Genomic DNA, 5482 nt, shown 5'->3' with positions numbered 1-5482 from the left:
TCCCTCATACTCCCTGGTAGCTGGGACCTCACCCACCTATCACAACACCCTGCTAGCTTTTATATTTTCAGTAGAGAATTGGTCCAGCTCTTGCTCAGGCTTGTCTGAAACACCTGAGCTCAAGCAGTCCACTTGCCTGGGCCTCTCAGATTTCTGAGGTTGCTGGTGTGAGTCATCATGCCAGGCACATGAAAAGGCTTTTTAAGGAAGTTTCTGGTGCCTGAAAAAGGACTGGTTATCTCACCTTCCATCTTCTTTCCATTTTCTGGACAATGTTTATAACCAGAGATAATACCGGAGGCTTGTGTGATAGGAGAAATAACTGCTAATGACAAAGGTCCTAAAGAGATGGAACAAAACATCTTAAAATAATGTATTTCAAGGCTGGATCCCCAAGCAGTTTCTTGGTCTGTTCTTCCATGAAACAAATCATAGAGTTAGAGGCTCTGGTAGGCTCTTGTATCAGGAAAGATGGGATGACATTGCACATGGTTGCTCCATTTGTGGTGGGAATGGGCTGGGGTCAGTGGCTCCAGGGATAACTGTTGACAAAGACTGAGTTTGAGGGACACTGGTGGCCATGCTGTGACAGATGTTATGTATTGGAGGGTGTAGGTCCTGTCTCCTTCCCTGTCCCTGGCACTCCAAGAAAGTGTATTGTTGAGTGTAAAATGGTCAAGTGTGCCCATTGGCAAAGATGATGTTCTAATTATGGGGGTAGAACATTGCTTTCCATTCTCAATCAGCATTCTGGCTTTTGCTGTCTATGAGGGCTTAGAAGTTTTTGGCTCATTCTGTGTACTGCCTTAGCCTATGACAAATGGCTTTGGGAAAGGTCGCCCTTCACATCATATATTGTAGCTGAGTGGCGTGACCTTGGGCAGTGTTCTGAGAGGCACCTGCGATTGCTTATGGAAACGTTTTCTATTTGGTGAGCTGAACATTCAGTGTTTCATATTTATAGTGAGCTGTGTTCTCCAGTGAGCACTTATTAAGGTGAACTGGTGTTCTGGTGTGTCCTTACAAGTTCCTCCTCAGGGGCTTCTTTCTGACATTTCAGTGGCTCAACAGACTTGTGGAAGGTCCCACAAGGAGTAACACTACCAGCTGGGGGAGGGGAATTTTAGGTCCCAGGCAAAAACAGATGGCGGCCTATTGTCAGGCTTCTGTGCTGAGTGGTTTACACCTTGCACAGCAATGACGAGGCAGCATCATGTGCACTCTGAGTGCCAGGTATTGGAATGTAGGTGGCATTTGTGCAAGCATATCAGTCCTGCACACTTCCGCTGATCATGCTCTGCACTTCACTGGGAAGGAAAAGTCCCATGGATCCTGCCACTGACCAGGATGTGAAGCTGATGATGCTGAGGTCCTCTTGGTGTATCTGCCCGGGGCTTCAGGAATTTTCTGGGTTTGGTATGGAAAGTGCAGGAGTGCTAGCATCTGGGGAGATGAGAACTTTGTGTCCAGGATAGAAATGGATGATGGCCTATGGTGAGGCTTCTGTGCGCAGTGTTTTCCACTGTGTACAGTGATGGGGCAGTGAGAATCGTGGCACTCTGGGTGCAGGGAATGGAATCTAGGTGGCATTTGGCCAAGCATGTCTCTTGTGCAGTGTTCCACTGATGATACTCTGAACCTCACTGGGAAGGAAAACTCACGTGGACTGTGCCATTGGCCCGTATGTGAAGCTGGCAATGCTCAGGTCCTCTAGTGTATTAGCCCATGAGGCTGGGGTTCAGAAAGTTTCTGCATCAGGTGTCCTGGCTGGCAGTTTAACCTATCCAATTTCTCATGATATAGGGGCACATTCCTGTGGGCTGTAGGGGGTCACATTTCCTAATTGTGTGCTAGAAATCATTGCCACTTTATGGTGTAAGTTGTGTCCTTTTGCTCTTTTAGAGGCCTGTGTACGTAGTCTCAACAGCACATTGCCTGTACTCTTAAGAGTGCGGTAGATAGCACAGTGAGGGACTTATGCCCCTTTTGTAGTATTATAGCCACTGACTCTGTTGAAGGTCAAGGTAGAGTTGCAGTGTGAGGAGGGGAGGGTTCAGTAGTGTCCCTATTTCACTTTACCTATGTGTTCAAGAACACCATGAGCAGTGTCTGGACTATAAGGAAAATGCAGAGGTCATGGAGGACACAGGGATTTGGAGAGGTTGTCATGGGTATTAGGGTTCAAAGAATTGTCCCCTGTGCCCCTTTTCTTACCCTCACAGTACATTTTGATCAGCATAGCTGGGGAAAGAAGAAAACAATGTGGATATAATAGGGGAAAATGTGGGCCTTTGTAGAGTTGTTGCAGTTATGATAGGGACAGGATTTTATGGTCCTTTCTCCAAGTCAATTGTGGGTTTTTCTGTTGGTGAAGTATTTACTGTGTCACCCTCCTCTCTAGGATGGCCCTAGAACTGTGGAAAATGGCATAGACATAGGTGGCCATTCACTGTCTATTACACTCCCATAGTACAGTAATGGGAGGGAGTTTGGGCAGGAGCTGCAGTTGCCTGTGATGACTTGCTTGTAACCTCTGTGACACAGTGTTCCCTCCACCACTTCCCATTCCAAGGTTTTTCTGACACTTTGTCAGGATCTCTGGGCACAGCCTGTGATGTACATTTCCCTCTATCATTTGTAGAAGGGCTCTGATCAGGCTCTGGTTTCAGCTGCTTAAGGTGTCCCCTCTATTCCCAGTCTCATGCAGCACAACCCTTTTACTGCCAGGTCCTTGTCCATTCCTCATTGTAAGATTGGAGAGAGGCATATTTGGGTCTCAGAATTTTAATGTACCTTTCAAGAAGCACAACAATTTAATAGTAACGACTTTTCTAAGGGAAACAGTGTATGGACAGGGAAGGGCTAGATCTATTTTCTTCTTTGAATGGGAAGGTGTCCATTATTATTTTCTTTATTACATTCTCAGACACCATGACTGGTTGTCTGCTCTCTCTCCTTAAAGGCATGTTTAGCTCCAGAGAATGTATTTAACAGACCACCTGTTATGTGATTCTAAAAAATTCTCAATTATTTGCCTAAAACATGTGTTCTCTGATTTTTTCTTGTATTTTGTAAGATTCTTCTGTTCCTCCATTAAAATGTCTCTGTTACAGAAACTCTGAAATGTACGTGTTATCTCATTCACAATGATTGAAATCATATTGGCTGTAATTAAAACTATGATGTGTATATTCCTGATCATTGATGGGAGGGGGTTGGTGGCAGGGATTGTGGTTTACAGGCCATGAGGAAGATCTCCCATGATCAAAGAAAGAAAGGGTATAGGCCATCTCATACCTCCCTATATGAAGTGATCCTTTTGGTCCCTTCAAGAAAGAGCATGAATCCATACATGGATATTGTGTTGAGGACAGAGTTCCATCCTGCTCATGCTAAAGGAAAGGAGAAGTAGAGTGACCAAGAAGGTTCTGCAGGACACAGTTCAGAATTCATGATGTGCCAACTGTAAACAGTGAGCAGGAACATCATTCCCGCTCCTCCCTGCCTAAATCCCTGGTCCTTTGAGGTTTAGACGTTTTTTTTTTTTTTTCTGAGAGAATCTCACTATGTCACCCTCTGCAGAGCGCTATGGCTTCACAGCTCTCAGCAACCAGAAACTCTTCGGCTTAAGCAATTCTCTTGCCTGAGCCTCCCAAGTGGCTAGGACAGCACGTGCCCGTCCCAACACCCAGCTAGAAGTGGATACAGCTGATCCTGTGTAGCTGGCTGGGCTTTGCTGTTCACCCTAGTATCCTGCCTCTCTCCCCTCCTTTCTGTGTGTCCCTGCACAGATCTTGGTGTCTGTCTGTTCCAGGAACACAGGTGCTCACCTACTACAATCTCAGCCTGGTCTCTAGACAAAGAGGTTGTCCACGAGAATTATGGGTGTCTGTTATCTAATGAGCGGTCTGAATTTCTTTATGGATTCAAGCAGATGATTTGGGTCTTCCCTGGACAGCCATTGCTGTTACAGGAGAGGGTCAACCATCAGTGCCTGTCCCATGTCCTCGAGAAATGGACCTGAATTATTCAGCCTAGACCTGAGAGGAGAGGACCTGGTATTTCCACGTGCTGTGTGGCAGCCTTTTGTTTCTAGGAGGCTGGGCCTCTTGTCATGAGAGGAAGGAGGGTGAAGTACGATTCTGACACTTACTAAACTTAGAGAAACTTTAGGTTAATGACACCATCCTCCATGATACTGCCTGCATTTCATATACTTGCCATAAATTCGAGACTCACCAGGCACATCCTTGGTGCTGACCAACTTTCCCAGATTCCTGAACAGGAATCCACAAACAAAAGTTGAGATGACCACTGAATATCAAATAACATTTCAGTTCCACGTTATTCAACTACCTGCTGTTGAAATATATTAAAACAGTAGTTTTCCTGCTATAGTTTACAGTGAATGCGAGAAACCTAACAGTGGGAATGCAGAGAAACAGTCCTTTCTTTCTTTTCTTTTCTTTTTTTGCAATTATGAACTGGATGGCAATTAACATTCTGGTGCAAATGTCTTTGTTTTTTTATTAAATGATAGCTGTGTATATTAATGCAATCATGGGGTACAGTGTGGTGTTTTGAGATACAATTTGAAATATTTTCATCAAAGTGGTTAATATAGCCTTTATGTCATTTTCTTAGTTTTTGTGTTAAGACGTTTATATTTTACTTTTAGAAAGATTCACTTATACCCTTATGGTAAGATAAACCATAGAGGTGATCCCTCCAATCACCCTCCCTCTACCCATCCACCTCTCCCCTTTTCTCCCCCTCCCGCCTCCCATATTCTTAGGCTATAATTAGGTTATAGCTTTCATATGAAAGGTATAAATTACTTTCATAATAGGGCTGTGTACATTGGATACTTTTTCTTCCATTCTTGTGATATGTAGCTAAGAAGAACATTTTCCAGTTCCATCCATGTAAACATGAAGGAGGTAAAGTCTCCATCTTTCTTTATGGCTGCATAGTATTCCATGGTGTACATATACCACAGTTTATTGACCCATTTGCCCTTTCTATACTCCCCATGAGAGGGAGGGAGTGGGAATAATATATTAGAGGTAGACTTGCAATTATCCCCTAAAGGCATGTGAATAACTGATGAAGAATCTGCACTCACAACTTTTAGCAAAAGAATTAGGCCATAAAGAAATAGATTGATGAATGTCATCTCTTTATTTTCAGACAATATGAAATTCAAAATTCATGCTTAGTTTGCAAACATTCAAAATAAAGGATACTCTTCAAACCTTGTCTTCAGGAGGCCGTAAGTAAATGGACATCCTCTCAGGTTTTGAAGGCTATTTAAATTTGCAACCAGTGTCTGCTACAGAATTTGACTATACCCCTGAAAACCTTCTGAAAATGTAACGAATTTTGTCTGACATCCACTGCCAGAAGATTGGTCTCTCCATAGAAAACTTTAGGGCACCTTTACACTGAGCATCTCACTCATACCAAACTGCAGGAAGTGTAG

Source organism: Otolemur garnettii, unplaced genomic scaffold, assembly GCF_000181295.1.
Source record: "Otolemur garnettii isolate 467f Iridium unplaced genomic scaffold, OtoGar3 scaffold00386, whole genome shotgun sequence".
Lineage (NCBI taxonomy): Eukaryota > Metazoa > Chordata > Mammalia > Primates > Galagidae > Otolemur > Otolemur garnettii.
Note: the sequence above shows the minus strand (reverse complement) of the source record.